We start from the raw sequence: 23,768 nt of genomic DNA, 5'->3' as shown, positions 1-23,768 counted from the left end.
CTGCTTTTACGATTCTGTCTGAGAGTTACTCCAGAGACAGGAAGTTGGTGATGCATTACTCCCTTTGGGTGCACAACTCTTCCCCAAGTGTCCAGTTCAGGTGGATTCACTAAGGGGAGCTCATGGAGCGAAACAGGGGTGCTGAAGGCTCCAAAGTTTGGTCCCAGGAACTGGTGAAGCCAAGGGGCTTACCCCAGCGAGAGAGTGTGACCTTAAGGGGGTTGACTCACTAAAGGGGTCCTCCCAGGGACTGTTTCAGAGCTGTTCAAGAGCACTGGACCTGTAGATCCGTCACAGCATGTCATCTCCAAAGAGACACATTCTTCTCTTTGCTTTCATGATTTAGAAATTCTATAACTGCAGATGTAGGCTTTTTGATGTGGAAATCTGTGCCATATATGCCATGGGAACTTACCAGGCGTTGTGTGGAAGAATGAAAGGATAGATGGAGTTGGATTCCACTTTTGACTATGGAACTTTAGGGCCTTAAAAATGCAGTGATGTAAGTTTGTGTGCTGATGGTTTTTAATGTCTGTCCAATCATTTAGAAATCTTCACAGATACAGCCAATTTTGTTTTTATCTCTAATTTTGCTCCTGCAATTTTTTCACACCTATAATGAGATAATTAGACATCCAGCTACCTGTCTCAGGTGTACAAATTCCCACATGCAAATGCCGTTTGGTGTGCACAAAACGTTGGTGAAGCAAATTTTGAGGCTACTTTGAAAATACGATATTAAATGAATCCTAGAAGTTCTCTGTGCTGCTGCCCTGAATCCATGCTTCAATCTTTGTTCTGTGTAATGACTCTAACTTTTTTAGGTACTAGTTTTAGTGATGGATTTTCCTCTTCCATATAAATAAAAAACTTAATTTCTTGCAGTTGCACTACATTTGGCAAAGTAATCATGTTGGCACTCTGAAGATTGGTCAGTGACCCCATGTGCCAAGCATATGTGCTATGACTGTACACTTGGCAACAACATATATACAACCCTAGCTCCATTCTGGTGATATTTTGCTTTCCTTTCATTGCTGGGAGAGCGAGACAGTTCATATTGCTTTAATGTCATGCAAGTTTGTAACACATAATAAATCAGCTATAACCAGTAACTTTTAATGATACATTAATATGTTAAGAAATTCGCAAGTCACTTGTCAGTGGAACCAAATTGTAATTGAAAACAACCTCCTCAGTGTTTGGGACAGGGAGGAGGGGAACATTCTTTTGTGGTTTACTTCAGGAATAAAGCAAAGGAAAAAGGAAAATAAGACATAGTCTGAGAGTTGTTTTTTCCCTTCAAAAACATCTGGTTTGCAGCCCATTCTTGGAGACCAGATTTAGATTCACGTGGCATTTATCATGCACAATCCACAGTTTGAAAAATGTTCCTAAGATAACGACAGTCAGAATGAGGGTTATTTCAAACTTACCTTGTCTATTCTTCATGACCTAATCTTGATAAACAGTAGCAACTATTATCTACGGGTTCTCTCTGATTTCAGTTTTCATTGCTATTGATTGCAGGCTTAGTTGTACCATTGAGCCACAGCCCATAGTATGGAGTGCTAAAAAGCTGTCCTGCCCCACAGGAGCTCAGGGTAAATTCTACCCCAGTGCCTGAATTGTTCCTCAAGCTCTCTGGTATGCAAAGGCAGCCAGCCTGGTACAACACTCTTTGGGCGCTTAGAGTGGGGTACTGGGTTGCTCTCCCTGCCAAGCCATTCCGGGAGTGCAGGCAGTTGGGATGAGGGCAGAAGCGTAGTGGGTCCTGCCGTGTCTGCCCCATTCATATCCTTTGAGTCACTCTTCATCCATAGAGGAGTAGTAGCCCTCCTTGAAGTACGGGGACCTGTAATTATGCCTGGCCTTTTCACATACTAGCAAGGGAGGAAAGGGTTCTTGTCCCCTCCTTGCTCCCCTCATACACTGTGCTTGCTTAAGGGCTAGGCAGAATTTGTCCTTAAAAGATATTCAGCCATATATAGGGGGAAATGTAAGTTTTTTTTTTAAATCTATAAAAGTCTAATTTAAAAAAAATACATTTGCCTTCAAAGCCGCATACCAACTGTATAGGGGTTTCAGGATCTAGAAGGGGACAGTCTGAAAATATCATTCTATAGCCTTGTGTCAAGAGTCCTCCAGTTATTTCCTTTAAGGACCCTTGATATGCATGCCCCTCCTCTCCCAGTTGTGCCAAATTGTGGAAGTCTTGTTGACAGATCAACTGAGATGTTCAGAAATTCTGTGATTTCTCTCTGTTAAAAAAACTGCATGAGGAAGATGGATATCTCAGGAGATGGGTAATGGGATATAGAGTGTCTCATTTGTATCTGGCCTCAGTTTGATATTGACTAAACCTGCTCCTCAGATGGCTGTTTGGCCTATATGGAATGAGTTGGTGTTCTGAGTCCAGGTCATAGTGGACAGGTATATAAGTCACATTATCACATTTGAACCTACCTGGCATTTTTTACAGACAGCTATCCCAGACACTTGGATACTGTGCCTATTCAGCCTTTGGCCCTATGATGAAAATTAAAGTTTTGTGGGTCACCAAGACTGCATCACTGTACCACTGTCTTGTTTTGCACTAGGGTCTGTACTAAAAATGCTATCCTGTCAGTCCAGTTAGTCAGGTCATTTAGCACTTCTATTATGTACAAGCTCTCTATGGGATGCTGAGAGAGAACCACATTTGGTTCCTGACCCATCAAAAAGATATATGCAGACAGAACTCTGCACCTGACAAGAGCCCTAGTGACTTAAATGGGACTATTCACATAAGGGTTACAGGGTCAGAACTAGAGCTTGTTGGGGTCTTAACATGGAGATGAACGCTCCCCTGGCTGATTGATAGGCTTGTTTCTGATCTTAACCAGGGAGAGCCCATATTTATTTAGAATTCTCCTGAAAAGTGATTCGATGTGAGCAGATTTCTTCATGATTATTGCCACCTTGTATAGAACATTCTGTTTATATATACATATATTATAAATTCAACACCTGCCAATGGATACCATACATCTACAATTTTTCCAAGTAGATATAAGGGGAAACACGGTGTCTCAGATATCACCATGAAGTAACTGTTGACCAATTACGGTATGTTAATTTCGGATCACTTATACATTTATACTGTATAATATAAGTGTCTTGGCTCTTATTTATTGTTCCTAGTAGCAAGCCCATTTATATAGTCTATGGTTTGTCTACAGTAATGTCTCTTACAAATAATTAATATCTATACAAACATATATACATTTACAAAATCTGATATAAAATTATTAGACCATTGAAAGTAAAGGCAGACTGTGAGAATAACTAATTGAAACCACAATGGGAGAACCTGTATGCTGGGATTTTCAAAGGAGACTAAGAAAGTAAAGTGCTCAACTACCATGTAATTTTAATAGGAGTTGGGTGGCTAACTTCCTTTGAAAATCCCAGGATTAATGTCTTAATCTGAGTTTTTTCAGGAAACCTCAAACCAGTGAGCAGTTAATGTGTGGTACTAAGTTTATGAAGAAAAAAAATGATTCCTCATTATAAAATTATGTAGGTGGTTCATCCAAAAAATCTTCTAGGATCTCAGTCTGATTTATTGGAGTGTGTCTATAACACATCAGGCTCAGATGTTTTGAAAAGAATTTCCGTATTCAGCAATACGTAAGGATAACCTCGTCCTCTTCTCTTGGATACTGGCCAAGTATTGTATGAGGAGCCATTTGCAGACTCTGAAATAATGGAATATATCCCTGCAGTAACTGATATAGCTCTACAAGGGAAAATAAACCTTGAAGAATCCAGTGAATTTGAAGAGGTCCCTTTAACTTGCATGTCTGTAATTCCAAAAGCTGAGATGGTGACATCTCATATGGCAGACAATTCCTCAGTGAAGTGAAATGTGTTCTCTGTTATGGCTGCTAATTAGCTGTCTGACATGACTCTTCTTGTCCACATGCACATCATAGACTCATAGACTCTAAGCTCAGAAGGGACCATTATGATCATCTAGTCTGACCTCCCGCATGATGCGGGCCACAAAAGCTAACCCACCTACTCCTGGAATAATTCTCTCCCTTGACTCAGCTGTTGAAGTCCCCAAATCATGATTTAAATACTTCAAATCGCTGAGAATCCTCCAGCAAGCGACCCCTGCCCCATGCTGCGGAGGAAGGCGAAAAACCTCCAGGGCCTCTGCCAATCTACCCTGGAGGAAAATTCCTTCCCGACCCCAAATATGGCAATCAGCTGAACCCCGAGCATGCGGGCAAGATTCTCTAGCCAGACCCTCTGGAAAAAGTTCTCTGTAGTAACTTTTAATATCCCATCATTGACCATTGTTACTAATTACCAGCGATGGCACGTTATTAACCTATTGATTAAAATCACTTTATCCCATCAAACCATCACCTCCATAAACTTATCAAGCTTAATCTTAAAGCCAGAGAGGTCTTTTGCCCCCACTGTTTCCCTCGGAAGGCTGTTCCAAAACTTCACCCCTCTGATGGTTAGAAACCTTCGACTAATTTCAAGCCTAAACTTCCCGATGGCCAGTTTATATCCATTTGTTCTCGTGTCCACATTAGTACTGAGCTGAAATAATTCCTCTCCCTCCCTGGTATTTATCCCTCTGATATATTTAAAGAGAGCAATCATATCCCCCCTCAGTCTTCTCTTGGTTAAGGTAAACAAACCGAGCTCCTCGAGTCTCCTTTCATACGACAGATTTTCCATTCCTCGGATCATCCTAGTGGCACTTCTTTGTACCCATTCCAGTTTGATTTCATCCTTTTTAAACATGGGAGACCAGAACTGCACACAGTACTCCAAATGAGGTCTCACCAGTGCCTTGTATAATGGAACCAGCACCTCCTTACCCCTACTAGAAATACTTCGCCTAATGCATCCCAAGACCGCATTAGCTTTTTTCACGGCCACGTCACATTGCCGACTAATAGTCATCCTGCGATCAACCAGGACCCCGAGGTCCTTCTCTTCTGTTACTTCCAACCGATGCGTCCCCAGCTTATAACTAAAATTCTTGTTAGTCATCCCTAAATGCATAACCTTACACTTCTCACTATTAAATTTCATCCTATTACTATTACTCCAGTTTACAAGGTCATCCAAATCTCCCTGCAGGATATCCCGATCCTTCTCCGAATTGGCAATACCTCCCAACTTTGTGTCATCCGCAAACTTTATCAGCCCACTCCTACATTTGGTTCCAAGGTCAGTAATGAATAGATTAAATAAGATCGGACCCAAAACCAAACCTTGAGGAACTCCACTGGTAACCTCCCTCCAACCTGACAGTTCACCTTTCAGTACGACCCGCTGCAGTCTACCCTTTAACCAGTTCTTTATCCACCTCTGGATTTTCATATTGTCCCCTCTTTTCCAATTTAACCAATAATTCCTCATGCAGTACTGTATCAAACGCTTTACTGAAATCGAGGTATATTAGATCCACCGCATTTCCTTTATCTAAAAAATCTGATATTTTCTCAAAGAAGGAAATCAGGTTTGTTTGCCACAATCTACCTTTCATAAAACCGTGTTGTAATTTGTCCCAATTGGCATTGACCTCAAGGTCCTTAACTACTTTCTCCTTCAAATTTTTTTCCAAGACCTTGCATATTACAGATGTTAAACTAACAGGCCAGTAGTAACCCGGGTCACTTTTTTTCCCCTTCTTGAAAATAGGAACCACATTAGTTATTCTCCAGTCAAACGGTACCACCCCCCGAGTTTACAGATTCATTAAAAATTATCGCTAATGGGCTTGCAATTTCTCGCGCCAGTTCCTTTAATATTCTTGGATGAAGATCATCCGGTCCGCCCGATTTAGTCCCGTTAAGCTGTTCGAGTTTGGCTTCTACCTCGGATACGGTAATGTCAACCCCCACTCCTTTATTCCCATCCATCTTGCTTCCACTATTCCTCAGCCCTTCATTAACCTCATTAAATACCGATGCAAAATATTCATTTAGATATTGTGCCATGCCTAGATTATCCTTAATCTCCACTCCATCTACAGTCTTAAGCGTTCCCACTTCTTCTTTCTTTGTTTTCTTCCTATTTATATGGCTATAAAAGCTCTTACTATTGGTTTTAATTCCCCTTGCAAGGTCCAACTCTACACGGCTTTTGGCTTTTCTCACTCCATCTCTACATGCTCTGACCTCAATAAGGTAGGTTTCTTTGCTGATCCCTCCCATCTTCCACTCCCTGTACGCTTTCTGTTTTTTCTTAATCACCCCTCTGTGACACTTGCTCATCCAGCTCGGTCTAAATCTCCTGCCTACGAACTGTTTTCCCTTTCTCGGGATACAGGCCTCCGACAGCTCCTGCAACTTCAACTTGAAATAATCCCAGGCGCCTTCCGCCTTTAGATGCCTAAATATGTTAGTTCAATCCACTTCCCTAACTAGTCCCCTTAATTTATTAAAGTTAGCCCTTTTGAAATCGTAAACCTTAGTCTCCGATTTAATTCTGTTAATCTTTCCATTTAGTTTAAACCGAATTAGCTCATGATCACTCAAGCCAAGGTTGTCCCCTACAACCATTTCCTCAACGAGGTCCTCACTACTCACCAAAACCAAATCTAAAATGGCATCCCCCCTCATCGGTTCAGCAACTACTTGATGAAGGAATTCATCAGCTATCACATCTAGGAAAATCTGAGCCCTATTATTGTTACTAGCATTTGTTCCTCAATCTATATCCGGGAAGTTAAAGTCTCCCATGATTACACAGTTTCCATTAGTATTTACTTCCCTAAAAACATTAAAGAGTTCTCTGTCCATATCCAGGCTAGATCCCGGCGGTCTATAGCACACCCCAAGCACTATCCCAGGGGAGGCTCTAGAAGTTCTTTTACCCAATGTGAGTATTGCCCAAACAGACTCCGTCTTATCCATTCCATCACTTATTATTTCTTTACAGTTTACCTCATTATTGACATACAATTCTACTCCCCCACCTTTACCTTTGATCCGGTCTTTCCTAAACAACACATACCCTTCCATACCTGTACTCCAGTCATGACTACCGTTCCACCACGTTTCAGTTATTCCTACGATATCCGGTTTCATTTCTTGGACCAGGAGCTCCAATTCCTCCATTTTATTACCTAGGCTTCTCGCATTGGTGTATAAACATCTTAATTTATGCCGTTTGGCCTCTCTCACATTCGTTATCCCATTTGGTATGGGACACCGTACTGCTAGTATGACCTATTAGTCTAGTATCCATCCCGCCCCCCTCCTCTTTATGTCCAATCTCTTCCCCCCGGCTATATCTGCTCTTATCTCATCGTCCTCCTTCTCAATGTTATAATTTGGTGTGGAGATTAACTGGATATCTCCCAACCATCTCCCACAAATTCCTAGTTCAAAACTCTTTTTATGAGATGAGCCAGCCTCCCTCCCAGAAGTCTATTTCCTTTCCTACTCAGGTGAAGTCCGTCCCGTGAGAACAGTTTTCTGTCCCCGAAAGCCTCCCAGTGGCCATACATCCCAAAGCCCTCTTTATAGCACCACTTCCTTAGCCAACTATTTATCACCACAATCCTGTCACCCCTTTGCTACCCTTCTCTAGGAACAGGCAGAATCCCACTGAAGATTATCTGAGCCTCTATTTCCTTAAGCGTCTTCCCCAGCCTGGCATAATCTCCCTTGATTCTCTCCAGCAAGAACCTAGCTGTGTCATTCATTCCTACGTGAAGGATGATCAAGGGGTTCTTACCTGCTCCTTTTAGGATCCTTTTCAGACGCAGGTCCACATCCCGTATCTTAGCACTCGGTAGACAGCACACCCTTCTGTTCTCTGGGTCTGCCCTGGTCACAGGCCTGTCTAACCTCCTCAGTAAGGAGTCCCCAATCACATAAACCTGCCTTTGCCTGGTGACAGTGTGAACTAATCATCTATCCCCTGTTCCCTCTAGTTGCAACCCCTGTCCATTCCTATTTTCCCTTATAATCCCCCTTATGCCAACCTATCCTCCCGGGGCCCAGGTTTGGTGCTGTCTCCATCAACTCCTCCCCTCTTTCTATAGGACTAGCCGCTCTTCTCTTTTTCCTCCCCCTCCCCCCTTCAGTTACCACCTGCTGCCCCCCCTCCTCATTATCCAAACACCCAACCCTGTTCCTGAGCTCTATTTCTCCTTCACTGGCCCTCCTTTTCCTTGGCCTGCTTCTCACGGTCACATGCTTCCACTGCCCTTGTTCTCCCCCCGGCATTCTCCCCTCACAGGTCTTTGCCCCTGCTTCCACCTGTACCCCTGAGCATTCCTCTTCAGCCCCTCCTTGCCTTTCCTCCATCAGCTGCTCGAACCCCCTTCTAAACTCTACCAGGGTATCTACCTGCATCTCCAAACCTCGGATCTTTTCTTCCAGCAGCTCTATTAGGCGGCACTTCATACAGACATACTCTGTTCAGGCTCCGCCGCTAGGACCATGTACATACTGCAGCTGCTGCATGCAATGACCTGCATAGTGTCCCCTACTGCTTGGCTCATGGCTGCTGTTGTCTGGGCCCTCCACACCTGGGATTTCAATTATCATAGTTTCATAGTGAACTTCCTTTTATGTGTATGGTAATGCTGATGAGGAAAAGGGTCAGAACAGATGGGTTCACAAATAAAGCATTTTAAAGATTCTTGCATTAATGGAGGAGGCAGTATCAGCAGAATTAAATTGATGATCAGTGCTAGTGAATCTGTTTCAAAGCAACTGAATCTTGACATAGTGGTACAGTGTAAAGTATATCCAAGTCATCCATCAAATGTCCTTTGTGTTACTAGTGGATCAAATATTTAGGATGCCATGAATGCTATCATGAAGTTAGTCAAGTATCTAATGTCATGAACATCAACTTTTCGGCATCATTTACTCTGTAGCTTCCTTGATGGAGTTTCTGCAGACTATATGATTTGCTGCTGCACTGTGATGTTTATGGGCTCAATAAAGAGAAGGTTCTAAAAACATTATAGGCACTGAAAAAGGAAATACAACCTTTTCTGCAGGAGCACGGAGCAAAACAGACTAAACATTTTTGGAATTTCTTGCCTGCCACAAATAGATGATGATTTCCTATAGACATTTTTGCTAATTTTAGTCTGTAGGGGCTAGAAGAAAATTTTCATATGATAGAATAGATATGTAACAAGCCATCTTCTCTTTTCACTAGAAGTTTTAAATTTTGTGGTAGGATCTTGGAAGAAGAATGTTTGTTATTGCAACCTTTAAAGAGCACAAAGATATACTAGTAAGTGACATTTGGATCCAGGTTTCACTAAAGCAAACAATATGCTAACTTGAATTTCAATACCCTTCTCCCCCACTTTATTCTGTATCTGAGCTCTGCATGATTTTTGCCTGTTTTAGTGAAAACTGGATGGAAAAGCAGGGGCAGCTTTTAAAGTGGATCTTGTTAACGTACACAGGCAATTTACATTGCAAATATTTTCAAAAATGTTACTGTCAAATATTCAATTTCTTACTTAGCACATCTATTCCCAGTGTGTGTTCTGAATATTTACTGCAAAAATAAGTTTAATACGTCCTACATCTTTTAGCACTGAATTAGCCAGTGCAGCTATGGGAGAGTAAACTGAATTGTTGATTCCTGATGCATAAGAAAAATATTGCACAATACTTACGTGAAATACAAAGCTTTATGCACAGTTACTCTTGAAGGCCCAGGTCCTATGCTGCTGCTTTGCATTGCTAGCACTAAACAGTCCTACAGAGGGCATAGCCAGCTACAGAAGTATCACTCCAGCACAAGGGGATCTTATTGTTTGAATTTGGTGTGGTGGCTGCTCTGCCTCCCCCATTCCTGAAGCAACCATAATAGAAGAAGCTCTAGGAAATGAACATAGGACTGGAAGGGGCCTCCTGGTCACCGAGTCCAGCTATTGTAGCCAACCTCATCATAAACTTATTGAGCTCCATTTTAAAACTAATTAGGTTGTTTACCCTGCCCCTCACTCCTTTGATGAAATCTAATTTCCAATCTAAATTTATCCATCATCAGTTTATACCCATTTGTTCTTTTGCCAAAATTGTCCTTAAGCTCTTCTTCCTCCTGGCTGTTTACCCCTCCGATATACTTATAGGGAGCAATTGTAATGCTGACAGACCCCAGTCGTTGGCAGGCAGGATTGAACCAGTGACCTTAGTACATGAGCCACTACCATATGGCTGTTAGCTAAGGCTGTAGAGCAAGCTCATTAATTGCTTGCTCTTTAAGTGGTCTTGGTGCCACTAGATGGGACAGAACACCATACCCAGGAGGTGTGTGGGTTACACAATCATATCCCCTCTCAGCCTTCCTTTCGCTAGGCTAAGCAAGCCATGCTCTTTTAATGTCCTCTCATAGGATAGGGCCTTCATTCCTCTGATCATCCTAGTAGCCCTTCTCTGCACTTGCTCCAATCTGAATTCATCTTTCTTGAACATAAGTGACCAGAACTGTACAGTCTTCCAGATGAGATCTTACCAGTGCCTTGTACAATGGCATCAATACTTCTCTATCTGAGGATAGAGATAGATAGAGCTAGAGACAGGGGATATGACCAAGGTTCTCCTTTGCTCCACCTAGTCTCAGCTGCCTATCAGCCTCTTGGGCCCACTGGCAGCTCAAACACACTGTGGGAATGACTTCATTGGCTCACGAATATGGGAGCACAGATGTTGCTTAAATCCACCTTTTTTTCAGCCTCTGGAGCTGTAATGTCCTCTCCTCAGTCAGATACAAGGATAAGGGTAAAAAATTTCCAATATTTGGGCTCACTTGCTTTTGTGAGGCTGCTTTCTCATCCACGGGGAAGGGGTAGTTCAACAAAGCTTCCAATCCAGCAAATGTTTGGGAATCATTGCTCAGCTCTTAAGACTGCTAGTGAGAAATATGATTTTTGTTCACAACTGTTAAATAGAAATATGGGTTTGTACAATAAACAGTATAAACAAAAGTGCAATACCAACATACTGTGAATGGTGTATTTTCACTGGGTGCTTGAATCATTTTAAAGAACTTATTCAAATCTATCATCGCCACACTTTTTGCTGACTAATATAACTACAATGTATTACACTTCAGATTTCACAAAATTTTTCCAGAGTATGTTAGAGATGAATGCCATTGCATTTTTGGTTATTTTAATGCTGCATCCATGAATTATATTTATAATGCATCTGTCACTCTTTACCCATCAAATGGGTAATCCTTGTCTACTATAATAAGTGAGGTTTGGGGGGGGGGGGGGTCTTAAATATTTTCATGGTATATCCTGTGATGGCCTGGATTCCATTCCCCCCCCCCCCCCCGAATTTTTACCCCAGTTTATAATTGAACAGAGATCCTGAAGATGTTTTTTCAATGCAAGAGGTTTGTAAATGTAATGTCATTGTATTTGACAAACTTCAAAGCAGATGTCCTCTAGGAAAATACTGCATCATCATGACCTCCGATCATGGCATTGTGATGTGACGTGATACAAGCCAAGAAAATGCCAGAAGTGTCATGGAGGTTCTGGTATATGCAGTTCTAATGTTTGCTTAAAGTGTAAGGTACAGAATTAACCTGGTGTCAACTATTACAGAAGGATCCACTTAATGGGAAACACAACATAAACATTTTAAGTTGGATGATTGTCAGGGAGCAGATTCACAGCAGTACATGCCAATTACTTTGGATAAATTAAACACTTAGTTTATTAAAATGATATGACTGTTGCTGTCTGTGGTGTATGTTCTCCAGTACTCTTGAAAGGCCAATTTGTACAAGCCTTGCTGCTTTAACAAACAGCTAGCAACAGTGTAACTTCTTTAGTGTGTGATCAGCCAATGAGAGTTTGTTCTGGTGGTTGAGGTTTTGGTGGGTGGAGTTTCTATGGAAACAAAACTGATATTCTGCTTTTCCAGCTTATTCATGCAGTTTCAGTTAAGATCAGGTGAATTAATCTTGCTCAGTAAAGTTGGTTGTTGTGTCTGAATCTATGGTCAATATGTTACAGATGTTGATTGATATTGTTAGTTATCAACTCCCAATGTGCAACCTTTTGTTCCCTTCAGGCAGCTTCACTACTCTATTATGGATGCTAAATGACTCAAACCTTACTAGTATTCTTGTTTTTAAACAGAGAAATCGCTTGTATATGAAGTTAATGATTATAAACAAAATATATTCATCCTGCTTTGTCATCTTCTGTTCATTAGGACAACCGTTTAAAAAAAAATAAAAGGATTCTACTGTATAAACTTGAGAAGGCCCCAGACCTAAAGCCTTGATCCAAACAGTCACAAACTTTGGACTCAAGTTTGTTTGTGCCCAGGAACAAAATATTTGGACAATTTTATTATTTTTTAAAAGGTAGGGATGATGATGACTTTTTTATTATTGTCTTCATACTGCCCAGGAGCCCTAGTCATGGACAACATTGTGCTAGATGCTGATTATGTTTATTATACTATTTGTATAATTGTGAGGCATCCTTTTAAAATATTATTTTGAGAATCATGTTGTATTACAATAATCTAATATAATCCTATGATGCTTACATATGTTAATGTAATAGTTAGGGCTGTCGCGTGAGTTAACTGCAATTAGTCACAGTTAACTCATGCAATTAACTCAAAAAAATTAATCATGATTAATCGCTGTTTTAATCATACTGTTAAACAATAAAATACCAATTGAAATGTATTAAATATTTTTGGATGTTTTTCAAAACTTTCAATTCACCTCATACAATGCCATAATGCAGTCTCTTCATTGTGAAAGTGCAATTTACAAATGTTGATTTTTTTGTTATATAACTGCACTCAAAAACAAAACAGTGTAAAACTTTAGAGCCTACAAGTCCACTCAGTCCTACTTCTTGTTCAGCCAATCTCTAAGACAAACAAGTTTGTTTACATTTATGGGAGATAATGCTGCCCACTTCTTATTTACAATGTCACCTGAAACAGACATTCACATGGCACTTTTGTAGCTGGCATTGCAAGGTATTTACGGGCCAGATGTGCTAAACATTCATATGCCCCTTCATGCTTTGACCACCATTCCAGAGGACATGCGTCCATGCTGATGACGCTCATTTAAAAAAAAAAAGTTAGTTAAATTGGTGACTAAACTCCTGGGGGGGGGGAGAATAGTATGTCTCCTGCTGTTTTACCCGCATTCTGCCATATATTTCACGTTATAGTAGTCTCGGATGATGACCCAGCACCTGCTGTTCATATTAAGAACACTTTCACTGCAGATTTGACAAAACACAATGTGAGATTTCTAAAGATAGCTACAGCACTCAACCCAAGGTTTAAGAATATGAAGTGCCGTCCAAAATCTGAGAGGGACGAGGTGTGGCGCATGCTTTCAGAAATCTTAAAAGAGCAACATTCTGATGTGGAAACTATAGAACCCAAACCACCAAAAAAGAAAATCAACCTTCTGCTGGTGGCATCTGACTCAGATGATGAAAGGGAACATGCGTCAGTCCGCACTGCTTTGGATCGTTATTGAGCAGAACCTCTCATCAGTATGGATGCATGTCCCCTGGAACGGTGGTTAAGCATGAAGGGACATATGAATCTTTAACACACACAAAAAAAAAAAAATCTTGCCACCCCGGCTACAACAGTGCCGTGTGAACGCCTATTCTCACTTTCAGGTGACATTGTAAACAACACGTGGGCAGCATTATCTCCTGCAAATTGTTTGTCTGACTGACTGAACAAGAAGTAGGACTGAATGGACTTATAGGCTCTAAAGTTTTACATTGTTTTATTTTTGAATGCAGTTATTTTTTATACATAATTCTACATTTGTAAGTTCAACTTTCATGATAGAGATTGCACTACAGTACTTGTCTTAGGTGAATTGAAAAATACTATTTCTTTTGTCTTTCACAGTGTAAATATTTATAATAAAAATATAAAGTGAGCACTGTACACTGTGTTCTGTGTTGTAATGAAATCAATATATTTGAAAATGTAGAAAACATCCAAAATATTTAAATAAATGGTATTCTATTATTGTTTAACAGTGCGATTAATCGTGAATAATTTTTTTAATTGCTTGACAACCCTAGTAATAGTGTAATAGTGCATATGATACATTAACATGATACATAAGAGGCATTTCTAAAAGCCAGGATAACAATTTCACATAGCATTAGTAACTGAGTTATTACTTATGATTTCATTTTGGTTTATTTAAACTTAACAGAATAAAAAAAGTTTTTTGTTTTTTCCAGGAAGGTTGAATGTGGCTCCAACTCAGGAACATGCAGATGGCATGTAATTGCATTTCCTGCATTACTACTATATGGGTTTCATTACATGTTCACAGCAATGCACTCAGAGGTAATCGCCCAAGCCTGGCATTTGCTGGTGAGATGTGTGCTTGTAATGGTCTTGCTCAGTGGTTAGTGAGTTTACCCCTTACCTCCTGCACTGCCTTAGTCACTGCTGCAGCACATTTTCTTTATGAATCCAAACACTTTTTTACCTAGGAATAACAACAAACAAACCCGAAGTACTTTATGCAGTTAATAAAACACAAATGTGCTTCTCTTTCCCTCCCAGACCATTTCTTTTGCTTCTTAAATATAGCCCTAGAAACAGTTATAAAACTGAACTTCTACAATGCTAACTAGGGTTATCCTTTTATTGTGAACACACTTAGTCATTTTTTTCTTCTGGTGAAATGAGCTATGAAATATGTGAAATCACAGTTATTTCATCTCCTCTGATGTTTACACAGGCGAGAAAGATTTTCCCACACATGTGTGTATCTATGATTTAACTACAAATGACATTGTACCTCTCCAACATTAACCCCTTAATCTAGTATATTTCTACAAATAACCACCTGTAGTCAATTCTTTATTCATAAGCCTTATCTGTTGTTACAGTATATAATCTGTGAGAATGCCCTAATTTTTATCATTCTCTAAGCCTGTCATCATGGCTGAGACAAGGCTTATCCCCCTGAGCAGATGAGATTAGTCGATCATGTTGAAATCAGAAGAGGGATTATAATGCTTGTAATACACTGAGTCAAATTAAATGCATTTTGTTTGTACATCACAAGATCTTGTTGCTAAGGCTTTGGTGTCTTCTGCTGACTGTAATAAATTGCCAATAAAACCTATGAGGGGCTTGGGGAGGGGAGAATTCAAGCAAAAAAGCAGGAACAAAGTAAAAATATTTGTTTTGTTTACACAGTCTGGTAAACTAGAGGCTTAACTGCTCTGATGTCACCAACATATTCTAAACAATGCGGTTGGATGAGCTCAGATCCAAATTCCATATTACTCATTTTAATTTAATTTTGCTCAACTCTGAGGACATCTCTTGCCCTGAGAAAGTTTTTTGCCTCTTGATATTTATTCTTTTGTTCTTTGTAAAAACATATTGCCTTTGTCCTGACTCTGTTGGCAGCATTATGCATAAACAAACACACTCAATATTTATGGGCTGCTATCCATAAAAAAGGACACCAGGACAGATGTATTTGTTAGAAATGTGACCATCAAATTAAGAATAAGAGGGTTGGGTAAATCCCATTCCTGCCCCAGCTGGTGCTACTGGTATTATTGAGTAGTGGATCAGTTTTTAATGGAAGTATCTACAAACCGTTGGTGAGTGAAACTCAAAGGGTTTGTAGTTGGGGTTCATTCTGGATAAACATTCCAAAATTTAGAGATTCATGCCAGCCTCCTCCAGATTATCTGAACCATGTGAGTCTGCCAAAAAAGAAGATGAAAATCTCAGAAGAACAAGGTTTTTGGGTGTGATTTCAAGCACTTCTGGTTCTAATCCCAGCTGAAAACTAAAAGTGAAAAACAGGTGTCCAAACATTTCACTGTTTTATAGGCTAGAGCTGCTTGAAAAAAAAAGTGGGAGGTCTCTGGTAGCTGGACCCCTTGCAATGTACTTCTTCCCAAGAGCTCAGAGTGTAGGTCAGTTCACCTCCACTATCCACCCTCCTATTGAGCTGGCAAATTTGTCCTTTTGAGCTCCTCCTCCAAGCCATGCATACTTTACAGGTATGATGGGGTGCGGCCTCCTGGGCCCAGAGCAGCTGCTTAACCCCTTCCTTGTCAGTGTGTGGTTTGAACACCCTGTCACAAAGAGATATTAATCATCCTGCTTCAAGTCATAAGTCAAAAAATAAAGTTAGGAAGAAACACCACATGGATAGGTTATTCCATTACAGGATTTCTTGCTTCTTCCTATGAATTACCTGGCAGTGGACAAAGTAGACAATGGACCAATAGTCTACCAATCAACAAGTCTGATCCAGTATAGCAAGTCTTATGTTGTTAGAATTTTCTAGGAGAACATTCCCAAACTATTATTAATTTAGCCTTCTTCCATTTATACCAAGCACCCTTTAAATACCAGTCTTTGCTTAGGGGGAGACTACAAGGAAAACTGGGTTACTGCAGTGTTTTGGGTTGCTATTATAGACTACCCTCATATTTTTGTATTTTGCTTTTAAAAAAAGAGTTTTATATTCCCTTTAATTGGAGGATGATTGCAACAACCTTTTCAACAGAGTTGTGTGAAAGCGATTAAAAAAAATTCAGGAAATGTTGCTTGAATATAGTTGACATTTTGATTCAGGCAATTTTGTGCCCCTGAAATTTTGCTTAAATATTGTTTCTAATAAGGGTCTCTGTTTGAGATTTATTTCTAAAAATAGGTAGAGACTCTCATGGGATTTGATCAAGTTAAAGCATACCTACTCTAAAAAAAGACCATTACAGAAGATATATGGAGGAGGTTTTAGTTTTGTTTGTCATACACTGGGATAATAGATCCAGGCATTTACTGTGAGCTAGAGGAAGAAATGAATAAATAAGGAGTTTAGACTTTTCCGAAGTTTAGAAATCTCTGTGTTTTGGTAGGTTCTGGTGGAATGTGATCTTCTGTGTGCCTATTGTAAACAAAAGTTCTTAATGATCTGAATCTCTGGGAGCCTAAACTACAATCCTTGTGAAGCTGTATTAAATATGTGAGAGCTATGAGATGTCTGCATAAAGTAGCTTATAGACAGCTTGGACCACACAGGCCTGCCTTAATCTGAGTCATTTTCCATATGTGAATGGGCCCGAGTCCCCTGCCATCAACATAACACCCAGACCCTGCGTTGGTGCCCAGACTCACCTCCTTTTGGTGTTTGACTTTATTGGTTTACTCAGAAACAGCACCACAATATAAGCTCAGCCTAAACTTCCTCAATGAGCTTGGAAGTTCATAGATTTTCTTCTAGGATCTCCTTAGGGTTGCCATCTTCCTAATCACACAAAACTGAACACCCTAGCTCCGCCCCTTCACTGAGGTCATACTCCCTGTCCCACACATTCTCCGAGGCTCTGCCTCCCACCAGGGCTGGCTCCAGGGTTTTTGCCGCCCCAAGCAGCAAAAAAAAAAAAAAAAAAAAGTCGGGATCATGATCTGCTCTACCGCCGCCGCTTCAGTTTTCGGCAGCAATTCGGCGGCTGGTCCTTTGCTCCGAGAGGGACTGAGGGACCTACGGAAGAGCCAGATGTGCCGCCCCTCTCTGTTGGCCACCCCAAGCACCTGCTTGCTGGGCTGGTGCCTGGAGCCGGCCCTGCCTCCCACTCACTATATTCCCCCTCCCTTGGTGACTCGCTCTCCCCACCCTCACTCACTTTCACTGGGCTGGAGTGTGGGAGGGGGTGAGGGCTCTAACTGAGGGTGCAGGCTCTGAGGTGGGGCCAGAAATGAGGGATTTGAGGTGCAGGAGGGGGCTCCAGGCTGCGGGGGCGGGGGAGGGAGCAAGGAGTACAGGGTATAGGAAAGGGCCCCAGGCTGGGGCAGGGATACAGGGGGGATTAGGACTCTGACTGGGGGTGCAGGCTCTGGGCTGGGAGAGGGTTCTGGGTTGGGGCAGAGGGTCGGGATGTGGAGGAGGTACAGGCTCTGGGCTGGGGGTGTGGGCTTTTGGGTGGGGCCAGGCATGAGGGGTTTGGGATTCAGGAGGGGGCTCTGGATTTGGGGGCGGCTTAGGGCTAGGGCAGGGGGTTGGGGCTTTGGATTGGGGCATAGGCTTATCTCTGGTGGCACCCAGTCAGTAGCTCAGCGGGAGGGCTAAGGCAGGCTTCTTGCCTGTCCTGACTCTGTGCTGCCCCCCAGAAGCAGCCAGCAGCAGGTCCGGCTCCTAGGCAGAGATGCAGCAGGTGGCTTTGCATACTCCTGTTCTCGCCCGCATGCACCGTCCCTGCAGCTCCCATTGGCCATAGTTCTTGCCCATTTGGAGTGTGGAGCCAGTTCTTGGGGCGGGCGCAGCGTGCAGAGTCCCGGGCCCCACTCCCGCCTTAGCCAGGACAGGTAGGGACTAGCCTGACTTTTAATGGTCCAGTTGGCAGTGCTGACCGTAACCACCGGAGTCCTTTTTTGACTTGGTGTTCTGGTGGAAAACCAGATTCCTGGTCACCCTAGATTATCTCTACTCTAATTCTCTCTAGGCCAAAGAAACACCTCCATTCCCTCAGTATCATGACTGGAGCTAACTAGACCCAACTGCCAGCCTGATTTAACAATATTTACCCTGAGCCCAAATATGGATTTAGGAGCCTAACTTTAGGCTTTTTTTATTTTTAGGCTCTTTATCATAATGTGAGGTTTTAGCACCTAACCCTAGGTTCACTTACTAGAAAAGTCTTGCATCTCTATGCAGGTCTTAGTTTGCCCATTATATCAGATAGTAAGTTTAATTCCCCAAATGGGACCTGGTTTTACTGTGATTTGACGTAAAGGTTACATAATTAGCACCTAAGGATGTAATCATCTCAGCAAAATGAAAAAGCTATTTTTGCCAGCGTGTCTTGTGAGAATATATATATGCTAATTAACATGTAGCAAAGCTTTGAATGAGTTGTAGAGTTTTCAAACATTTGAGAATAACATGGGATGAATATCTTATTTAAAAACTGGCATATTTTAGGGCTGAGAGACATTTTAAAGGGGCTTTTTAGATACCTTTCAATTTCCACTAGATATTTCACTAAATATTTTAGAATGTCTAAAGAACTTTAAAAAACATTTTTTCTCTAAGTGAAATAATTTAAGCCCTAATACTGCAAAGATTTACACATGTGTATAATTTTATTGCTTCCGTTAGGAGGAGAGATTAGTGATGGAGTTGGGTTTTTCTTTGACCAAGTTCTGTTAATTTACAAAGAATGCACACAAAGTCCTGTTCTCCGGAACAAAGTGGAATCAAACAGGAGGCAGTCTCTTTGCTTACAAGCCTCTTTCCAGACTGCGCTTTGCCCAAGAAGCTCCCTCTGTTCACTTTCAATCGGGGCCACATTTCCAGTCTTTTTCTGGCTGTCTGCTTTGGGCTGCTTCTCTCTGCCTGTTCTCTGGCTGCTTCAGCTCATAGACATATACTCCTCCATCAAACAATACTCTGCAAACCCCCTTTCTCACGTAGCTCAATTTCTGTGCAGCATTGCATGTGGCCTTTGTTTTGGGTTCTGGCTACTACTATTTCAGTTATCTTTCTCCATCAAGGAGCATAGCTGTCTATAATGGGGTTTGCAAACCCCATAGTAAACACAGGCAGAAAAGAGCCTTCCTGGGTCACAGGCAACTAGGCTGACTACACCCCAGCACAGCTGCCAGAACTGCCAATCATGGAGACTAGCATTCCAGCTGGGACCAATAAGGAAAACAAGCCCAGTTATAAAGGAAGGAAAGCAGAGTGAGAAAGAGAGGCAGAAGGGAAACAACTACATGTCAGACTGCCTCTAGTGAAGTGATAGGGAGATAGGGAAGACTGCAAACTCTGGAGCTCAAGGGCTGATTAATTTGGTTTATGTTAAATTGATGGATTGGGCTACTTTGGGTTAAATAGAGGTGAGCCAGTTTGGTGAAAGTGGCCCACCCTACAAGGACAGGACGTAGAATTTTTGACAGTGATTCTTATATTTATGAAAGGTGGCTGTCATGATTACCAGTTTCAATGTGGCTTCACCCAGCTTCCATCATATCAATGCTCGGTTGGCTCATTGCCCTGACTTAGTAAAAAATGGTGAATCCTTATATGACCAATCCTAAACTGAAAGAAAACAAACAATTTACAACTTACATGTGTTACAAGAGTGATTATTTATATATTTACCTGATGTTTTTCTGTCAGGATGTTTTCACATCACCAACCCAAAATGATTTTACTCCCATCCAAATCTACTTAGAGTTTTTCTCTCCCTGCCTGATTTTCTTGCAACCACCCACATTCATTGACCCCCTGAGAAATGTCCATTGTTTCTGTGAAATCTGCTGTCTGCAACACTCTTATTTTGTTTTAATGGGGAACTCATTACTGTCACAGATCTCACAGCCTCAGCTTCTACAGCTACATATCCAGTTGCAGGGACAGCCAGGTTGAAATCTAGTCCCGTTGTTACATCTACAGATGGTCCTTATGGATAACTTTTTGTGTTTAGTCCTGGGACTCGAGTGTATCCTGTATACCACTCCATTTATTTACGTCACCACTGTACAGGGTCCCTCCCAAGATTTATCCAGATTAGAGCTCCTACCTTTCTTTGTCCTGGGATTGTTGAAACAGACCAGGGCCCACTTTAAAAAGTTTCTTCATATGACCGTATACAATAAGCTTTTCATTTTATCAGAAGCTAATTTTGTCTAGCAAAGGTGGGTTTTTTTGTTTTTTCATTTTTGGATTGTGGGGTTCTAATGTAACCTAAATAGTCCAAATTCCTTTGTTCCTCTTCAAGATCGCTATACAAGAAATTTGCTGCGGTTCTTAGTTCTTGCCCAAACATGAAGAATATTGGGAGATACTTTGTATTCTCGAAAATATGCTCATCTCAGTCCCTTTGGTGCCGCTCAAGAAAGGTGGCCAGTTGAACCCCAAGATCCCTATTGAACTTTTTCAGCATCCATCAGCTTGATGTGTTTTTTATGGATCCCTTGATTTTCACCTGCTGAAACACTTTGGATCCAAAAATTCTTCCTTGATCTGTGTGAAACATGGGAGACCCCAAATCTGGTGACAAATTCATTAGCTAGAATCTCTGCTACCAGTCACAGGTTCTTGGTTCTTTATTGGTTAAGCTTCAGGACATTTTGTAAAGTCGTCTATATTTAGCTACCTGATTGCCAGGCTCTGTCTCAGGCAGAGACTCAGGCACAACAACAGCAATGTGCTGCATTGGTGCCCCCACCAGGTACTGCTTCACACGGTTCTCTTTCTGTCTTAAGGGGCCCCTTCTTTGCAATGCAAGTAGAACATTTCCTGCACCAATTTTCTACAACCTGCCTGTGTTTTAACCAGTAGAAATTAACTTCTCACTGATGGTGAGACTAAGGCAAATTACCTCTTTTTGAAATAACTCCCATTTCTTTGGGTTAAGTTTCAGAGTGGCAGCATTAAGTTTTTCACAGACCATTTGTAAATGTTTCTGTTCAAATGTTTTAGCACACACTAGGATATCATTTAGGTCTCATATACAGGTCAAGAGGGGCATGCCATCTTATACCCTCTCCATTAGCCTCTCAAACATGGCAGGTGCATTGCACAGGCCACAAGCCATTCCTTTAAATTGCCACAGGCCTTATCCTGCTGTGAAGGCAATCTTTTCCTTGTCCATTGGCTCTAATTCCACTTGCCAATACTCTCTTTTAAGATCCAGTGTGGGAAAAACAGGCTTAACCTGCTACTGCATCCAGGGTATCATTTGTCCATAGAAATGGATATGAATCCTTTAAAGTGACTTCATTTAGTTTTCTATAGCCCAAATATACCTTCCTCATACATTTCCTCAAAGACCTGTAAAGCCTCTTTGCAACTGATAAATGGCGATCTGGTTGTGTAATGGGCCATTTTCCTCTGGACACTACAGTACACCTCTACCCCGATATAACGTGACCTGATATAACACGAATTTGGATATAACGCGGTAAAGCAGTGCTTGAGGGTGGGGAGGGCGGGCGGGGCTGTGCTCTCCGGTAGATCAAAGCAAGTTCGATATAATGCTGTTTCACCTATAACACGGTAAGATTTTTTGGCTCCCGAGGACAGTGTTATATCGGGGTAGAGGTGTACAACTTACATCTATGTTGGATCTTGAGGAAAAACTCCTGATTCCTAACCAGTAAGTCTCTTAGATTGTTCTGCTGCTCACTATTTAAATGTACAGTACTGTGCCACAACAAATCCAGTAGAAACTCTGGGAGCTCATCTTCACCCCCTTCTTCTTTGTAGTTTTCTTCAATACCAGCCTTTACTAGATCCACTGGTTTACATTTTGCAACAGTGGTTCTCTTTTTAACTAATTGCTGTTTGCAAGAAACATTGAGCAAATGAACAGGAATTCATTCCTGCATCAGGTCTACAAGAACATTAGCCGCTAAGATTCCCCTGAGACCTTGAGTCTCAAAGCCAGTGTCAACCACTTCCCCTCTTTCTCTTGCTGGAAAGCTACCACAGCATGTCATTGTTGTTATGATTGCTGCCCTTGGAGGCAGGAGAATTTGTTTACTGCAAACCAATTGCCTACAAGTCATTTGCTGCATCTGGGACACATTCTTAAAGAGAATTTTCCACAGACTGAATGCAGTACATCTATTGTGGCATTTATTACACTGTTATTAGCGGTTATAATGAAATCCAAGCTGATTATTAGCTTATCTACTATTTAAGCTATCCAGACTGCTTGCTCAAATTCCAAAAGTCAAATTTTCCCCATTTTTGGATGGTTGCATATTACCCAGACATTGTTTCCATCTGAGACACATAAGGCATTTCAATTTTAGCATTTTTAGCATGTCTGTCCAGTGGGTGAGGTAATATCTTTTACTGGACCAACTTCTGGTGGTCAGAGAGACAAGCTTTAGAGCTTACACAGACTTCTTCTTCAGGTCTGGGAAAGGTACTCCCAGGATCACAGAAAAATGCAAGATGGAACAGATTATTTAGCATGAATAATTAACACATATTCTAAGGTTTCAGAGTAGCAGCCGTGTTAGTCTGTATCCGCAAAAAGAACAAGAGTACTTGTGGCACCTTAGAGACTAACAAATTTATTAGAGCATAAGCTTTCGTGGACTACAGCCCACTTCTTCGGATGCATATTCTAAGGGACAATTAAAAGTAGAGTGGCCGTTAACACCACTGCAGCCATAGGACAAAAAGAAGGGGTTAGTGAGTTACAGATTGTTGTGATAAGCCACAAATGCAATGTCTCTGTTCAGTCCATGATTTGTAGTGTCTAGCAGGGTTATGAATTTAAGCTCACAAACTCATCTTTTGAAAGTGCTGTGCAGGTTTCCTTTGAGGATGAGGACTGATAGGGGAGATATGGAGTGATCATTTTGTGAATAGTGTTCACCCACAGTGTTTTTGTCTTTTATCATTTTCCTGTGTGAGTTCATTTGAGAGTGTAATGATTGTCTGGTTTCACACACATAATTGTTATCGGGGCATTTAGTGCATTGGGTGAGGTACACGGTACCTCATGTTGTGACAGGCAAGTGTAGGATCCATGGATCTTGAAAGGTGTGTTGTGGGGGGGTTGTTGATCATCATACCAGGAGAAAGATATCTGCAGGTTTTGCATCTGTTGTTCTGGCAGGATCTGGTGCCATTTTCTGTTGGTGTGTCCTGATCTGTGGGGTTGTTGTTTATCATGAGCTTGGAGAGGTTGGAGGGAAGGGGCTTTGAAGGCCATAAAGAGGGGGTTCAGG

Source organism: Trachemys scripta, chromosome 2 (genome assembly GCF_013100865.1).
Source record: "Trachemys scripta elegans isolate TJP31775 chromosome 2, CAS_Tse_1.0, whole genome shotgun sequence".
Lineage (NCBI taxonomy): Eukaryota > Metazoa > Chordata > Testudines > Emydidae > Trachemys > Trachemys scripta.
The sequence above is the reverse complement of the archived record's forward strand: the minus strand, read 5'-3'. Positions refer to the sequence as shown.